The sequence below is a fragment of the Tachyglossus aculeatus genome, chromosome Y2 (assembly GCF_015852505.1).
Source record: "Tachyglossus aculeatus isolate mTacAcu1 chromosome Y2, mTacAcu1.pri, whole genome shotgun sequence".
Classification (NCBI taxonomy): domain Eukaryota; kingdom Metazoa; phylum Chordata; class Mammalia; order Monotremata; family Tachyglossidae; genus Tachyglossus; species Tachyglossus aculeatus.
Window position 1 is genome coordinate 1,725,734 of NC_052094.1, and position 19,481 is coordinate 1,745,214.

At 42.6% G+C, this 19,481-nt stretch overlaps 1 protein-coding gene across 1 annotated transcript in view; it reads right to left on the reverse strand.

Moving 5' to 3' along the window:
* The window catches only part of DTNBP1 (dystrobrevin binding protein 1), a 78,660-nt gene that overhangs the window by 44,327 nt on the left and 14,852 nt on the right, over positions 1 to 19,481 (reverse strand). The window contains exon 3 of the mRNA XM_038768090.1: positions 14,428 to 14,449. The gene's annotated coding sequence lies outside the window, so the exon portion shown is untranslated. The remainder of the gene's footprint in view (positions 1 to 14,427; positions 14,450 to 19,481) is intronic.

Here is a 19,481-nt window from a genome sequence, read left to right on the forward strand (position 1 = left end):
ACGGGGCCTTGTTCTCGCCTGTCCCGCCATTGAACCCCAGCCCACATCCTCCCCCTGGCCTGGAATGCCCTCCCTCCGCACATCCACCAAGCTAGCTCTCTTCCTCCCTTCAAGGCCCTACTGAGAGCTCACCTCATCCAGAAGGCCTTCCCAGACTGAGCCCCCTCCTTCCTCTCCCCCTCCTTCCCCTCTCCATCCCCCCACCTTACCTCCTTCCCCTCCCCACAGCACCTGTATATATGTATGTATGTTTGTATGTATTTATTACTCTATTTATTTTACTAGTACATATTTATTTATTTTATTTTGTTAATATGTTTTGTTTTGTTCTCTGTCTCCCCCTTCTAGATTGAGCCCACTGTTGGGTAGGGGCTGTCTCTATATGTTGCCAACTTGTACTTCCCAAGCGCTTAGTACAGTGCTCTGCACACAGTAAGCGCTCAATAAATATGATTGAATGAATAAAAAGCTAATTAGATTGGACCCATTCCCTGTCCCATGGGGTGTTCACAGTCTAAGTAGGAGGGACAGCAGGCAAACTGAAGTAATCCCAGGCCTGTGCTCTGTCCACTATGCCCTTCTGCTCCACAATCCATCACAAGCACTTAGTACAGTGCTTTGTACACAATAAGCACTCAATAAATACGACTGAAAGAACTGAATTAATCAACTTCCACAGGCAATCAATCAATGGCATTTATTGGGGGCTTATTGTGTGTGGAGCACTTTACCAAGCACTTGGAAGAGTAGAATACCACAGAGCTGGAAGACACATTCTCTGCTCACAAGGAGCTTACAGTCTGGAGGGTGAGACAGACTTTAATATAAATAAATAAATTACAGTTCTGTACGTAAGTGCTGCAGGGCTGGGGGTGGGAGGGAGGGGAGACTCTTTTAGGCAGGGAAGATCAGCTGTGAAGCCAAGTATAGCACTTATGAACAAGACGGAGAGTAGAAAGAAAGAAGGGTATAAATACTACATGACAGTCGCCTATTAAAGGACGACCAGGTTTAGAAAGCTAGAGGCAAAAACCCAGATGGAATATGCCTTGTAAAGCAAAGGAAAGCAATAAAGAGTTGAGTGGTTGAAACAGTGCAGTTTGAAAAGACAAGAAAATGGCAAATTTACTCAACAAGAATATCTGGTTATTAGTGAATATACTAAAATATTTTGGCTGGGAACTCAGTGCAATTTTACTACTTCTAATCAGAAAAAATAAGCTGGGCTAGATACATAGAGCCATGGGTGGCTGAATTCCATTGACTGCTCTATACTGAAAGCCACAATTAACCTAACATGAATGCATCTATTCCATATTTTTTTTTCAACTGGGACATAATGCAACACACTGTAATCCATATTAGCTAGTAAAAATGTTTGAACTAGAGTCCAAGAGTGAGAAGCAAACAAAAAAGAACTACAAACAGCTGGAAATGTCCTAATGCTTATCTTGGTCCACATTAAATTTCCAGGTCTTTTCAGTCAATTTTTGCTATAAACCCCCCTGATATCCCAGTTTTTTCTGTGTGTGTTTTCTTAGACAAGGAGTTGCTAGGTTTTACAAAAGAGTCCCCTGCATATATCCTTGAAAAATATGGAAACAAGTTATGAAGTGATTCAACAGATAATCTCTTTTCTTGCTTCTGACCAGCCTAATTTTAGTAGAATCTTCCTTTTCATGAAAATATGCTTTCCGAATAAATTTTGCTATCACGTTTATATGATGTTTCACTAAGAGCATACACATATACCCCCCCACATCTATATATCTATATATCTATATATATGTCTATGTCTATATATAGATATATGTATATATATATTATATATGAAGTAAGCTATTCAATAAAAAAGTCAAATTGCATTTCCTACAAACCCTGGCATTACTATAATTACAGGAACAGTGTAGTTAGAGTCAGCAATCGGAAAGATATCATTTAACTCTCATACGAACCCCAATCTCACCTCTTCAACTGAAATAATTTCTGAACAAGATGTTAATTTGTAGAAGGATCAAATGGCTTGGAGGACTTTTACCTCCTCAACAAGGCTTGTTGTCAAAAAAATTATTCCCCGAAACATTCCCTATATCTTATTGCCCAAGAGATAGAGAGCTTCTAACCTTGGTGATGTAGAGAAATGTTCATTTTAATGCCTATACAACTCACATTGAAAATGCACAAAGTGTATTAAAAGCAGAATATAAGACTGGAAACAAGATTGGAAGCATTCAAAAAGAGTTAATGAAATCAACAGTGATCACTACTGAACCACATCCAACTTGTAAAAATAATGCCTTCAGCTCACAAGACATGAGGAGAAAAGTTTTAAATTTAACCATACTGCCATTCCCACCCCGGCTTTCTTCTTCTCCCCACCACCATCAGGCAAAGGAATAGATCAGGAAAGAAATGAAAAGCCCCTTTTTCTTATCATGGACTTTTACATAAGTGCTTGCAAGGCACTTTTTTCCTGTTTCTCTAATCTCCTTGACACTCCAAAGATGCTAAGAAGGAATGTGATCATCCTTCCAATTTGGGATTTCATTCCGCTTACAGATCTGATTTCATATTTGCATCCTTGACTTTCCATTTGGCTTTGGTCATTTAAGCGGGGAATCACAAAGGCACTTAGCATGCTACCTTTCACTAGAAATGAAAAAATAAAAATAAACACGAGCAGGAGACTAGACTTTCCTTCATCTTGGCATGTGACTTACCTAAGTCCACATCATAGCCATTGGAGGAAACGACTGACCAAGACAGAATGTCCTTTTATTCCCTTTACTAGGCAGAATTTCGACTATCATGCCATTTTGATAAACCACTTGCGGTGACTCAGATTGCAATCTGCCATCTTGAATTTGTAATGTGGGAGATCTGGTTTACAAGGTACGGTACTTCCAAAGACAAATATTTGGGGGCTACAACAGCAAAGTCACGGTCACTTGCAAAGTCCCCCAATGATTTTAAATGTACCATTTGGGGCTGAAAGGAAAATGAGCATATTCATCATTCACATACCTTAAATACCTATCTGCTTAGAGGGGTGGGATGAAACAATGGCCTTTGTACAACAGGTGCTAAATTATGATCCCAAGTTAGTCTGATCTCCTTTAGCCCATGAAGTTCTAGCTGTCTGTGAAAACGACGGGGATTTATAAAACAAATACCCTTAAACTCGGACTTGTCCTGGATTCAAGCAGAGAAAAATTCCACGTATAGCCTTCTTTTGGAAAGAAAACACTCCTTTTTTAGCTCCTTGGCTGAGTTACACCCTATAACGGCTTTGAGTGAATTCTCAGTTTACAATGTAATTGGATATGGTTCCCAAATACAACTATATATTAACGTGCTGGCTGCAAAGGAAGCTGAGTTAAAACCCCAGCATGGTCATTTTAAGAATTGGTCACACTCCTCTCACACCTGGCACTAGTTTTCTAATCATCCACATTTATCTTTTAATGCTACCTCAGCCTCATACAAATATCTGTTTGATTCCTTTTTCCTACTGGGTGGCAATACCAAACAGAACAATAGAAAAAGCCCTGCCCTGTGGTGCAGAATTCTTCTGCTGATCTGTTTCATGCATTTAATTCAGCAATTGTTTCTAGTTAGCATCACGAAGGAAGAACCCCCTTCCAAGTTAAAACACAGCACATTCCGTTTGGGTTTAGTTGCAAATGAGCTGAAATTTAATTTGGGGCATTTAACGACATCTCTGACAAACCATGCTATGCAAATCCCGAGGTTCACTTCAGCCACCGAGTACGCTGTAACAGGAAGATTCTGGGGGAATCAATGGAAAAAAAAAATTCCACCTACAGGAATTCCTCTGACTATTTTCGGTGCCTCCTGGAGAAGACATGGATGTGAGAAGTGAACAAGTAAACAGAAGCACCGGGCCGTCAAGCTTCGGTTAGCAGGCTGCTCCGCTGCTGGACATCTCTCTGATGATGAAGTAAAGGAGGGAGGCTGAAGCTAGGAGGCTGCTTTTTTTCAAAGAACTGCAGGAAGCCCTTTAATTTGCCAATTGGTCCCATACACAAATATACATACAATGAAACTCTTCAATCCACTGCCTTTCCTAACCTAATGCAAGCTGTAGGGAGCTGTGGTGTTCAAGAATGCATGCACGGATCTGGGATTATACCAAATGCTGCTTAAGAAAAGGGGAGCACGGAGGACAATGAACCTTTCCGATTCATAACCGGATGACAAAGAGGCGCTATTAGTATGCTGGGCAGGGGCAGAACTTCCTGGACAAATGGACCGCAGTGGAAATTACCTCTGTGATCGATTTCTGAAGCTGTGATGTTCAAAGACATTCCTTCCTGCCCCCTAATTTTCAAAACAGTCCAGTTTAAAAGGCTCCTCCGAATCCACCAACGCTTGTGCTGTCTATATGTATCAGGCTCCCACTAAATGCTCCCCATTCTACAACAGGTCTACACACTTGGCAGTATTTCTGACCAAATAGAACCTAGGTCTTGAACTGTGTTACCTGTTCAATATGGATATTTTTACATACTCCAAGTCTCAATGGGCTAGAAATGGAAATCTAATTAAACATAAACCATGGCTTATTACTCTGAAGACCAACTACCTGATGCCAGCTGGATTCAAACAGTGCTACTCCATGTTTTGTTTTCTGTTGTGGACTAATGAGGTGAAGGCTGCCCTTTGCCTAGTAAGAACAATGAGTGTGGATGTCTAGAATGTGATCATCTTCCCTCCCTTGGCTGTCCTCTCTGCATTCTGACAGGCTCCCTGGGGACAACTGATGTCCAGGGTTGGCGTGAAATGGTGGGGGGAGATGCGGATGTCGAAACAAGGGTGCAGTTCAGAGTGAGGTGAGGGCAGGCATGTGCTTGGATTGTCAGCTCCTTGAAGGCAGGGATAGTATCTACCCACTCAATTGCTTTCTCCTAAGCGCTTAGTGCAGTGCTCTGCAAATAATAAGCACTCAAATACCACCTGTACACTGACAGTGGCAATTTCTTCTGCAGAAAATGATTCTACAGTCACGAGGGAAGTGGTTGTCTGAATATCCAGCTTAACCCTGGCAAGCCCCTTCTTCAGACTCCACCACGTACAACTCCCGCCCAACTCCCCAGCTGATGTTCTACTGCTCGGAGGGGAGGAGGGGGTCCTCAATGGTTTTAAGTCACTGAAATCTGCGGCCTCGAGTTTCACCTGCCCTCTCTCATTTTGCCCCTCACTCCCATCCTTATATTGTACTCTCCCAAGTGCTTAGTACAGTGCATTAGCATATTTTGGACACATAATCAAGAGGACCAATTCTCTGGAGAAGACACCAATGCTAGGAAAACTCCAAGGAAAACGTGGAAGAGGCAAACTAGCAACTAGATGGATAGAGACCATAATGATAACAGAAGCACCATTAGCAAGGTGAAGGATTATAGCAGAAGACAGGACGTTCTGGAGAAAATACATCCATAGAGTCCCTATGAATCAGAATTGACTCGATGGCCCTTGATGATAATTTCCCCCCCAGCATTCTGCCCCTCACTCCCATCCTTATATTGTACTCTCCCAAGTGTTCAGTACAATGCTCTGCACACAGTTAAGTGCTCCATAAATATGATTGAGCCTCACACATACAGACACACAGCCAAGGGGGTGAGAAGAGGGAAACTTCTGCAGTGATCGCTGGCTTCTGGGGTCATGTGCTCCAGAGAAATGACATGAGCCCGATAGCAGGGGCCTTTTCTCATTGCTTCTCTCCTGCTTCGGCTCCCCAGAGTTCTCACCTCATCAAGGAGCTGAAACAGCAACAGCTGGGAAGTGATGATGATGATGATGATGGCATTTGATAAGCGCTTACTATGAGCAAAGCACTGTTCTAAGCGCTGGGGGGATACAAGATGATCAGGTTGTCCCACGCCGGGGTTCACAGTCTTAATCCCCATTTTACAGATGAGGGAACTGAGGCTGAGAGAAGTGAAGCGACTTGCCCAAGGTCACACAGCAGACATGTGGCGGAACTGGGATTCAAACCCATGACCACTGACTCCAAAGCCCGGGCTCTTTCCCCTGAGCCACGGCGAAGTGGTAGGAGCTTCTGTGGCTGCAGCTGCTGCTGTCCTCACAGCGAATTCCCAACAATGTTCTGCTGTGGCTCTCCCCCGCAAATTATCGCTTCCTCTGGTCAAACCCCTGAGCTCCACAGCCTGTTTCCAAATGTACTTGAGTGGGGAGGGAGGGTGTTTCGGGGGGAGACGATGTAACAAGCCCGAAAATGAGTGGAAAGCATGTACATATTCACTATTCTATTTATTTTATTAATATGTTTTGTTTTGTTGTCTGTCTCCCCCTTCTAGACTGTGAGCCCGTTGTTGGGTAGGGACTGTCTCTATATGTTGCCAACTTGTACTTCCCAAGCGCTTAGTACAGTGCTCTGCCACACAGTAAGCGCTCAATAAATATGATTGAGTGAATGAATGAATAGCAGAATTCGAATCATATCCTAAGTGGCTAGGTGAAACTGGGAAAGTATGAGAAGGAACAGCTGGTGCCCAGAGTCAACCTGACCAATAATTCTCATACTGAGATTTTTTCATGTGAAAATACAAGCTTTAAGGCAAGAATCAAGCAGTTCTACACTTTAAAGCAAGAGACAGTCTGCTTTTTTATGATATTTGTTAAGTATTGACTATGTTGCTAGGCACTGTCCTAAGAGCTGGGGAAGACACTAACTAATCAGGTTGGACACAATCCATGTCTCACATGGGGCTCACAGTCTTAATCCCCATTTTACAGATGAGGTCACTGAGGCAGAGAGAAGTGATGTGACTTGCCCGAGATCACAAGCAGACAAGTGGTGGAGCTGGAGTTAGAACCCAGGTCCAGTGACTTCCCAGCCTATGCTCTTTCCACTAGGCCAGGCTGCTTCTCCGAAATTAAGGCAATTAATTCCAGGGTTTGCTGAGGGTCCGACCCTCAAGCATGAACAGTCTTCTGTGCAAGTACAAATAGAATGAAAAAAGAATTCAGGAGTACCTTGGGTGACAACCACAACATACACTCGCCCTTCCCCATCGCTTTGACCAAGGCAGGTAAGTGATGTTTAAGTTGTAATTGATCTACTATTGAAAGCCCAGAATGAGGGGGGGAAAAAATCAATGGTATTTATTAAGTAATGAGTACAATTTTTTTATGGTATCTGGTAAGCCAGTCAGCAAATCATGAATACTGAGCTCATATAGTGTGCACAGCACTGTACTAAGCACTTGGGAGAATACAGCAGTAAACACACATTCCCTGCTCACAACAAGCTTATGCTTACTATGTGTCACGCACTGTTCTAAGTGCTGGGGTAGATACAAGTTAATCAGGCCAGATACAGTCCCTGTCCCAGATGGGGCTCCCAGTCCAAGTAGGAATCAAAGTCAAATTAAAGTAATTAAAGTAAAATACTTTGTTTCTACCTCCAGGAAGCTTATACTTTAAGAAGGGATAGAGAAAAATATCCCTTATTTACAAATAGTGGGAGCAGGAGAATGAACATTATGGCTGGCAACTGCTGGTGACAGCAGTGCATCACAATAGATTTTTTAAAAAAGTATAACGCAACTTAAGTCAAGGTGTTCAAAAGTGCTAAAAAGAGTCAGGAATATAAAAGTGCTATACACATCAATGTAGGGATGGATGGCTTTGTTGATCAGTGTGGTGGCAAAGCATCCTTGATTTCAGCAAGCAAGAAGTTTCATTCCCTTGTATCCCCTCGAATCACAAGTAATCTTTCCTTCCCCTTGGAGAGAATCCTCCCTGGGTAAAAACAGCCCTGCATAAAAGACCTTTCAATCCTTGAAGGATTAAAGTGCAAATAAAGAAGTTACTCATCATGTTTAGGCTCTACAAATTAATAATCAAATATTTTAGAACAATCTGCTGTAGGGCAAAGAATTATTCCTCCTCTATGATTATGAAAACAGCCCCATTTTACAATCCTTATTTTCCAAATTGAAGCAAATAAAATTCATGGCCAAAATATGAATTTATGTAGTTTTCTTAAAATCAGATTCCAACTTCCTTCCCTTCAATTTCATATCAGGTGAAAGCAAACATTATCGTCCTTCTCTGAGTCTACTCATTAAGGTCTTCGCTGCCAGTAGTGAAGATAACACACAATAACAAGTACAATCGTTTCCAAAGAAGATAACACATAATAACAAGTACAATCGTTTCCAAAGAAATCACTCTGACATTAAAGAAAATCAGCACTTGGCACATCTGGAAAGAATACACCCACAGGAATAACCTCTCAGTCATTAAAATAGACAACAAAATATTTTGTATCCATGCCAAGGAGACTATTAGTATCATGATTCTTGTTGTTATTGCCCATGATGGGGAAATGGTATACGGAAACATTTTCGTTGAATAAAGAAGATATGCTCTGGTAAAGAAGGTAGATCCAAATTATTGAATCTGATGTGATTTGGAAGATTGCAAACTCTCAAAAGCCAATCAAGATCAGAGCAACATGTTTTTAGAAAAAAGTTGAACTACTATTCCAAGAAAATCATATGATGTAAGAGCATTCTAAACTTTCTTGCACCAAAGCAATAAAGTCCTCTACTAGAAATGTACCCAGTTCTCTCAGAGTGCAGCAAAGACTGTGTTCTCACAAAACATATGTTAAGGAAAACATGCACTATCTCCTTGTGGGCAGGGATCCCATCTACCAACTCTGTTGAATTGTCCTCTCCCAAATCCTTAGTACAGTGCTCTGTTCACAGTAAGCGCTAGATAAAAATCATTGATTGACTGATATATAACGGCAGCCGTGTCCAGAGTGGAGTCTATATGGCAAAGATAAGTATTTTTGGCTTTGCCAGCCCTGCTCTAGTCTTCCAAGACACTTACCCCTGGCTACTACTGCTGCTTCTAATGAGAAGAGTTGCAAGAATTAGCCACAAGATAAGCAGCATGGCCCAGTGAAAAGAATGCAGTAAAAAAAAAACAGACCAATAAAACAATTAAATAATAATAGGATTTGTTAAGCGCTATGTGCCAAGCGTTTCATTAAGCACTGAGGTAGATAATGCTAATCAGATTGGATGTGGTTCCTGTCACACGTGGGGCTCATAAATTCAAGTGGGAGCAGGAACAGATGTTTAATCCCCACTTTACAGATGAGGAAACTGAGGCCTGGAGAAATGTGGTGACTTGCAAGGCCACAGAAAAGGCAAGTGGAGGAGCCAGAATTAGAACACAGATTCTCTGATTCCCAGTCCCATGCTTTTTCCACTAGGCCACACCACACAGAATTGAGATTCTGGCCACCTATCAACAAGGTGAACTGGTAACTTCTCTGGGACTCAGTTTCCTCATCTGTAAACTGCAGACTCCATCCCTGTTCTCCCACTTTCTTAGACTGTGAGCCCCGCTGGGACCCGGACAGTGTCTCATCAGACTGACTGTATCAAGTCCAGTGCTTAGCACAGTGCTCGGCCCATAGAGTGCTTCACAGATACAATTATCATCATTAAAAGACTCTCCAGTCTCCTCATTTCTGCTCCCAGCCCAACTGCACTGAAGCAAAACTGCAACTTGAGGACTGGAAGAGTTCCAGGGGCTGTGGCAAAATTTAGGGGGAGTCAGGGAAGGGCCTCATTGAGATGCACCTTTTAAAAATAGCCGCTCAAAATAAATGAATTAAAGCAGGTGCCACCCAAAGTTAATGGCAGGAACAGGCCACACCTTCAAAAAATGGAATTTTCCTTCCATCCAACCCCTGTCCTCCAAAGCAAGAGATTTCCATACTGAGGTAAGATGTGGGCTGGATAATTTTGTATCCAGTAATAGATTCCACAGTTGGTGTAATAAAGCAGGCGCCTACATCCCTAGCATGTGCGATCAGCAGCAATGTGCCTCACTACGTCTTTTCCACCTTACCAAAGCTGTAACCCAGAGATTGCGGCATAAATACTAAAACTGGGAAGAGGTGGGTGACATGTTCTCAGTCTCGCATGCAACAAAATGCTTTGCCTCTTCATGTTCATGAAGCTTCTTTCCATTTCTTCTACCAAATGTGCCCTCTTTCTCATGTCTGCTCTACAGAAATTAGCTTTACCTCCCAAAAGATTTGATGGCTCACCCATATATTTTTCACCACCACTTAGGCAGTTAAATAGATATCTTAACATACCCCTCAGAATGCAGCCAAGCTAATTCTGTTATCATTCTTGCAAACACAATTCTCCAAAACAAAGTTGAAGTGAACAGCCTTAAAGCTTCAGGTAATAAAACGTTCTGATAGTGCCAAACATAGAGACTTCTCTGCAGAGCAGAAAATTTCTACCTAAAATGTTAAGTATAATGAGTAACTTGAGCCCCCCACCAAGGGACAGGGACCCTAGCTAAATCTCCTTCTCTAAGACTGTAAACTTGTTCACTGTGTTCTAATCCCGGCTCTGCCACTTGTCTGCTGTGTGACCTTGGGCAAGTCACTTCACTTCTCTGTAACTCAGATACCTTGCCTGTAAAATGGGACTGAGACTGGGAGCCCCACATGGGACAGGGACTGTGTCCAACCTGATTTGCTTGTATCCACCTCAGGTACAGTGCCTGGCACATAGTAGGCGCTTAACAAATACCATAATTATTATTATTATTATTGTCATTATTTACTGAAGCATACTATTCCAAAGGATGGAGAAAAACGTAGAGAAAATTATCCATGTGCGTTAACACGACGTCAAAATTACCCAAGTCAATTTAAACACTAAATGTCAAAGGGCACACTCTATACACTTTTCAGTAACTGCATTAATTGGAACCCGAGCTTGGTAACTAAACCATTTAAATTTTGAAATTGTTTCATCACTTAGGACACAAGAAAAGAAGCAATGTCATTACTGGGTCAGAGCAATGTTCCATCCAGCCCATATTTAGTCTCTGACAGTGGCATTGAGTTGTTTGGAAGACTGCCCTCCTTGACAGTGATTTTAATGTTTAAGGACATACCATCTGCTATCCCAATCTTTTTTCCTGCTACATCCCTAACATTTCCCTTAGTATATCATCATAAACTGCTCATCCACAAATTTATCCAAACCCCTCTTGACCCTGAGTGCAGGATGCTCTATGTCATTTTTACCATTTGCTAGGCTTTTCTGAAATCAATTTATGTTAAATGCTATCATAACAATGACAGGAAGCTACTGTCCTGGGATACAGACAAATTGACATTTTACATAATCTCTTTCCCTGACTGTCTTCTGATGTTAACATAACTGATGGGTTTTTCCCCCTCTTCCTTTAAAAAAAATGCTATGTAAGAAGATGCTAAACTCGTGAACTGAAAAAATTTTTCCCAAGGATTTCCATGTTCACGTTATATCACAAGAGATGAAGGTCACAAGTCCTAGCTCTCAACAGGAAAAGAGAACACTGATATCTGTTCTAAAGCATTATGCCACGTTGGTATTAATTATGACCCTTAAAAAAACTGAGCATAAACTAAACCTTCTTCAACAGTGGGAAGCAATTTTAAGTCCCACAGGAATCTAAGTTTACCATTTAATCTCTTTAATACCCCAAAGCAAAAATCTCAGTATAATTCGTTCAATTGTATTTATTGAGTGCTTACTTTGTGCAGAGTACTGTACTAAGAGCTCAGGGAAATCTTTCCCACTTTATCTTATGATAGTTGTTACGGAGTTACTATGTTCCAGGAACTGTACTAAGCGCTAGGGTAGATACAAGCTAATTAGGTTGGACACAGTCCATATTCCACAAGGGACTCACAGTATTAATCCCCATGTTACAGATGCCACAACAGAGGCACAGAGAAGTTTGGTGACTTGCCCAAGGTCACACAGCAGACAAGTGGTGGAGCCGGAATAAGTACCCACTCCCAGGCCAGTGCTGGACTCATTGAGCCACGCTGCTTCTGGTGATACAGATAAGTATCTAACATGCCTAAAGAAGGTAATACTGATTATGGAAAAGTCCAAAGTTCAATCCACCTCATTATGATGGAAGGAAAGGTAATTTGACAATAAGCAATCCTTCATTCCCCTGGGAGAGAAAGAGGTTTCGTTTTGCTTTGAAAATGAGGTATGACAAATTGCTTCCAGAACCCAGGGCCATGAGGGTTGAGGGTGGACACTCCCATTCCTAGGGTCCCAGAAGAAGATGGATTTCTAATTCACAGGGCCTCATGGTATTTATAATGTCATGAAATCAAAACTCTCAACAAAGCCTGCTTTAAGTTCTAGACACAGACATCTCTCTGTTTCTCAGCAACTTTGTAAACACGTGGATTTCCTTGGATATAACAAGCTTATAAACTTAAACCTCAGGAGCCTGGAAGCTGTGTCTATATGGGAACCTTGACTTTTTCTGTTCTTTCATATACTCAGTTGTCATTTGCATTCTAGAAAGGCCGTGGGACCTTAGAAATGCATTCCCTGAGTTTCTGCTCTGTTTCACTTTTGCCACTGCTTCTTCTAGACCAGAAACCATTAGCTGGCCAAAGAAGCAGGAACTATCAACCGCTACCTACTAGTATTAACATTTTATAGGATTGGTATTGGAGATTAGACAATGGGAAATGAATAGGGCAATGGGGAAATGGCAGAAAAGTCATGGGGATTAAGATTATGAGCCCTACCTGGGGCAAGGACTGTACCCAACACAATTAATTATCTTGTCTCTTACCCAACGCTTAGTACAGTACCTGGCACATAGTAGGAGCTTAACAAATACCATTTAAAAAAATAACTTTGTCACATAATTTTTTTTAAATTGTAAACTTAAAAAACCTAGCACAGCCACGAAAAATTCTAGGTTGTTTGAGAGTTACATTTAATAGCTCACACTGTATTTTCTCCAGAAGCATTTCGAGAAATGATTCATGACAAAGAACCCGCCTTCCTCTCAAACCCGGTTATCTTGTAGGCAGGTGATAAAACTTCCATATAAATCCTGGGCAGATTCAGCTGGATCAATTGGCAAGCACAGCAAACTGTGAAATCAGAATTGACAGAGAGATTGCCCTTGCTTCTCTTTGCTTCATCATCGGAAATTTGCTTAGAAAAGAAGCCAGGAGGAGAGGGCAAGCAGGGGAGGAGGCGAGCAAAGGGGGAGCCTTCTGTCCTAAATAACAAATGGGACACAATCCAGTCACGAACCCTTTGGGACCAAGACCTGGTGGCTTGTGAAATGCCATTCACACCTTGACAGCGGTATTCCCACTGGGCAAGGGGGTGCAACAAGAGACTGGGCAGCACCAGCGCTGCAGGGATTTTGTGCATTTATGGTCACAGTGACCATGGCGGAGTGCCAAAGCACTAGATATGCCCTGCTCGTAGTAGTTGCTATGGCCTATACCATGTGCAGTTGGGTGTTCTTTGATCAGAAACCTTCACCAATGGCGGCCTAGCCCCAGTAGTTTCCATGGGAGAAGTAGGTCCAGGGAAGGTATGTTTGGGAATTGTGAAGCAGCATGAAGCGGTGTGGTTTAGCGGAAAGAGCACAGGCTTGGAAATCAGATGAGCGGCGTTGCCTAATGGATAACACGGGCCTGGGAGTCAGAAGGACCTGGGTTCTAATTCTAGCTCCACCACTTGTCTGCTGTGTGACCAAGGGCAAGGCACTTCTCAGTCCCTCATCTGTCAAACGGGGATTAAGAGGTCTGTGTCCAACCTGATTGGACACCGCAGCACTTCTAACAGTGCCTGGCAAATGATAAGCGCTTAACAAATACCATAAATAAATAAAAAGAGTACCTGGTTCTAATTCTGGCTCTGCTGCTTGCCTGTTGTGTGACCCTGGGCATGTCACTCATCTAGTCTGTGTCTCAGTTTCCTCATCTGTAAAATGGAGATTGAATACCTGCTCTCCTTCCTACGTGGACTGTGAGGACCAGGTGGGACAAAGCCTCCATCTGATCTGCATATACCATATATGCCCCAGTGCTTAGTACAGTGTCTGACACACGGTAAGTGCTTAATGAATGCCACAATTACTACATCAAGTCCCTGCTGCTCAAGAGAGAGGGACAGTTTCCTTTGGGTTCATTCTCAATAAGGCTGAGTCTTCATCCCGCCACTCCAAACAATTGGACCTCACATAAATCCCAAGGAACATTCTGGACTCGTCCACCAGATTCCAAGGATCCTACAGGATAAGGGCCAGAGGCTCATTTGCCACTTCCTGATCATCACCTCATCCTCAAAAGAACCAGCAGAGTCAACTGGTGGTTGTGATGCCCTCTCCACTTATCCATTTCATGTGCTCAGATTCAATACACCGTTAATTTTTGTTGCAAATAGAAAGCATCCAATTTAGAGGCTAAATCTGCTTATCTTCAGCAAGACAACTCTATCCCACATTACTTACACCCCAATCAATCAATCACTGGTTTAAATGTAGAATAACACCCAAAATTACCTTTGAAGGTCTCTAGTTCCTTTCCTTTATGAAAAAGGAAAAACAAAGTGTAAAATTGCAGATAATCTAAAGGTAATTTAAACACACTGTTTATATTTGGTTCATATTTGCCTTAACATTTAAAAATTCATTTTGGTCACTTCGCTTAGAGATAATTAGAGATTAACCAAATTTACATGGAAAGCTAAAAGACATTGGCTTAAAATTACATTCAAATCACAATTGCTATTACTATTTTTGTTCTTTTGCTATTAACCATAATGGATTTTAATTCAGAATCTTTATAGGAATTTAAATGCCACCACTGACACAACATGTTGGTAAGCAAGTATTTTGGAACCAGCTATGAGTCAACTGATGAAAATGACAATATACAAATTGGAATTTGTTCAATAGAACCTAATACAACTTAGTATCAATAGGAATTTTCTGATATCAAGAACAGGGAAATAATCATTCTTACTTTGTACTGGTGAATCAATCAATCAGTGGCATTTACTGAGCACTTACTATATGCACAGCACTGCACTAAGAACTTGAAAGTGCAGTATGAAAGTCCAATGTTTATGGATTGAGGTTCATGATTGGGTTCCATGCCAACAAAAAGCATGTGATAGCTTGTTGTGGCAAGGCCTTGAGAGAGAGAGAGAGAGAGAGAGAGAGAGAGAGAGAGAGAGAGAGAGAGCCTGCACATTAGTTTGTCAGTGTCAATTAAGGAAACTGGAATACAAAGTAGCCTGGAGGATACTACAGGTGGAGGTGGGGAAAATTAATAAATACATGCAAAATGAAACACATTGGACATCACTGGGAAGACTTTATGTTCTGGTTTTGATTCCAAGGAATTTTTCTTCACAGCAGTACTGACTAAATGGAAACTTGAAACGATAGCCCCATCATGATAGATCATCTGCTTTCTTCTTCAAATCTGGGCTTAAGTCCCTGAATCCTTTATTTTTCCCCACTTAATGATGTACCCTTCCTATTCCTAAATTGGCGATTGTGGTTAACAGCTGCTAGAAAGGGTGGGCAAGTTACCTAATAATGAAAGGACAAAGCAGAGAATGTTCTACCACCAACCCAAAGGAAGGTACTTAAATTAGAAGGTCAGCAGTCTCCTCTTTTCCTAAAGTCACACAGCTCCCATAAACTCAGCAAGGCAATGAATCAAAATTTCCAGTTTCCCATATTAAGCACGGATGTGTGACTCCGCAACAATAGTTCTGGTTTTAAAACAGAAGTGAATTGCACGCATCAAAAACCATTACAATCTCACTGCATATAATTAAATCCTAAATATATTCATGAAGCACAGTGACAGGAAATAAACATGCTCCATTAGATAGAAATAAAGACATGGAGGAAACACCTTGTAAAGGTTTTTATCCTCCAAATTTCACTAGGTCTTTCTGAAAATAAGAACAGCCTAATGCTAGTAAGGACAATAACTGTAAAGAGAGAAGCAGCATGACCTAGTGGACAGAGTACAGGCTTGAGAGTCAGAAGGATCTGGGTTCTAATTCTGACTGCCACTTAATAATAATAATACTAATACTAATGATGGCACTTGTTAAGCACTTACTACGTGCAAAGCACTGTTCTAAGTGCTGGGGAGGTTACAAGATGATCAGGTTGTCCCATGTGGGGCTCACAGACTTAATCCCCATTTTACAGATGAGGTAACTGAGGCACAGAGAAGTTAAGTGACTTGCCCAAAGTCACACAGCCGACAATGGGCAGAGCTGGGATTCAAACCCATGACCTCTGACTCCAAAGCCTGTGCTCTTTCCACTGGGCCATGCTACTTGCCCAAAGTCACAAAGCTGACAAGTGGCAGAGCCAGGATTTGAACCCATGACCTCTGACTGCAAAGCCCGGGCTCTTTCCACTGAGCCACGCTGCTTCTCACTTGTGTGCTGTGTGACCTTTGGTAAATTCACTTTGCTGTGCCTCAGTTACCTCATCTATAAAATGGGCATAAAAACTGTGAGCCCCACGTTGGACATGGACTGTGTCAACCAATCAATCAATCGTATTTATTGAGTGCTTACTGTGTGCAGAGCACTGTACTAAGCACTTGGGAAGTACAAGTTGGCAACATATAGAGACAGTCCCTTCCCAACAGTGGGCTCACAGTCTAAAAGGGGGAGACAGAGAACAAAACCAAACACACTAACAAAATAAAATAAATAGAATAGATATGTACAAGTAAAATAAATAAATAGAGTAATAAATATGTACAAACAAATATACATATATACAGTCCAATCTGACTAGCTTATATTTACCCCAGCATTTAATACAGTGCCTGGCACATGGTAAGCATTTAACTACCACCAAAAAAAAGAGAGAGCGAGAGAGACACAGAGAGAGAGAGAGAGAGAGAGAGAGAGAGAGAGAGAGAGAGAGAGAGAGAGAGAGAGAGAAGATTTATTTGGGTCAGCTAGCACTCGGTTGGTTTTTTGTTGTTTTTTTGCAGGGTGGGGGGGTTTAATGATATTTGTTATGCACTTACTATTTGGTAGGCACTGTACTAAGCACTGTACTAAGATACAAGATAATCAGGTTGGACACAATGGATGTCGCTTGAGGGGCTCACAGTTTTAATCCCCATTTTTCAGATGAAATAACTGAGGCCCAGAGAAGTTAAGCGCTTGCCCAAGGTCACCCAGCAGACCAGTGGGGAAGTCAGGATTAGAACTCAGGCCCTTCCTTTTCCCGGGTCTGTGCTCAATCCACTAGGTCATGCTGCTTCTTGGTTGGGAATAATTTTCTGTTTTGGTTTGCTGGGTATATTTTATAGAAAGTGCTTTAGTGTGTACCAGTGCTTTTCACAGAAGCCATGATTCGTAGTAATAAGAATAAATTAATAATGATAAACAACAACCTTGCTTTTCCTCCTGCATAGAGAGGGAGACACTGCTCTCGCTGACTTCCAGGGGAGTATGAGAGGGGAAAAGTTTAACCCCTTTCTACACCCAGAGAGCCATGTGGGGGTGGAACCAAACCAACTGCCACACACCAGCGACAATGATGCTGTCAGCCCAGCAACTGGCCAACAAAGCCTCTACGGACTACAGGCTCAGGCTAGGTGGCTACTCCCAAGCTTTTGGGTGCCGCTGGCCATCAGGGCAAGTTAGGTCCACTCTGCTCCTGGGATCCTTCCCTTCGGGTTACTTCTGCTGTTTTGGTAATGAAAAAGGCAGTCGGGATGAGAGGGCCCGATGTCTATCTGACCGCACCCACACCCCTTCTAGTTAAACCCGCCCCCTGGGAACTAAGTTTGCACACTAGGAAGCCTAATGGTTTCCAGCGCTGGGAATGAGTCCACCACTGGAGCGGAGTTCAGAGCTGCGAAGCCCTCGTATTCCAACTGGATCCCATTTTCGCCTCGAGACTGGGCAGGAATCTCGGACACCCGAGCCGGTTCTTCAAAACATCAATTTCAGTGTTGTTGTTTTTCCAAACAGATTGCCAAAAGGCAGGATCTTATTTGTGGGGTGCAGAGTATTTGGGTAACTATGGTATTTTAATTCTGAGGTTGGGAGAACCTCTAAGCACATTTTGCCAGTTATAAACCAATAGCCCCACAGCTCCCTAAACTTAAACAGTGTCAGAGCTAATAAAAATTACTACAGCATCAACAGCCTAAAGGAATTCAGGGCTTTCTTTTTTCAATAAAATTCTTGTGTGTCTAAAGTCCTATTTCTTTTAACTCTGGGCTGATTCATTTCAGGCTCTGGGCCTGTAGGTTCAGCCTAATTTCCAGGGCTGGCTGAGGATATGATGCTGTCTTCCCCAGCGCTTTCCTGTAGTGTAGGGAGCAGCATGACCTAATGCAAAGAGCCCAGGCCTTGGTGTCAGAGGACTTAGGTTCCAATCCCCACTCCACCACTTGCCTCCTGAATGACCTCGGGCAAGTCGCTTCACTATATGCCTCAGTTTCCTCTTCTGGAAAATGGGGATGCAATACCTGTTTCTCCCTCCTACCAACACTCTGAACCCCATATGGAACATGGATTCTGTCCAACTGATTAACTTTAACCTACTTAGTGCTTAGAACAGTGCTGGACACATAGTAAACGCTTTTAGCAAATACGATAATAATAATAATGTGCATCAGATGGAAAAGACGCATTTGTGGCATTTGTGAAGCGCTTACTATGTGCCAGGCACCCTACTAAGCGCTGAGATGGATAAAAGCAAATAGGGTTGGACATAGTCCCTATCCCACATCATAGTCTCAACCCCCATTTTACAGATGAGGGAACTAAGGCAGAGAGAATCAATCAATCAATCAATCGTATTTATTGAGCGCTTACTATGTGCAGAGCACTGTACTAAGCGCTTGGAAAGTACAAATTGGCATCACATAGAGACAGTCCCTACCCGATAGTGGGCTCACAGTCTAAAAGGGGGAGACAGAGAACAGAACCAAACATACCAACAAAATAAAATAAGTAGGATAGAAATGTACAAGTAAAATAAATAAATAAATAAATAAACAGAGTAATAAATATGTACAACCATATATACATATATACAGGTGCTGTGGGGAGGGGAAGGCGGTAAGGCGGGGGGATGGAGAGGGGGACGAGGGGGAGAGGAAAAAAGGGGCTCAATCTGGGAAGGCCTCCTGGAGGAGGTGAGCTCTCAGCAGGGCCTTGAAGGGAGGAAGAGAGCTAGCTTGGCGGATGGGCAGAGGGAGGGCATTCCAGGCCCGGGGGATGACGTGGGCCGGGGGTCGATGGCGGGACAGGCGAGAGCGAGGTACAGTGAGGAGATTAGTGGTGGAGGAGCGGAGGGTGCGGGCTGGGCAGTAGAAGGAGAGAAGGGAGGTGAGGTAGGAGGGGGCGAGGTGATGGAGAGCCTTGAAGCCCAGGGTGAGGAGTTTCTGCCTGATGCGCAGATTGATCGGTAGCCATTGGAGGTTTTTGAGGAGGGGAGTGATATGTCCAGAGCGTTTCTGGACAAAGATAATCCGGGCAGCAGCATGAAGTATGGATTGAAGTGGAGAGAGACACGAGGATGGGAGATCAGAGAGAAGGCTAGTG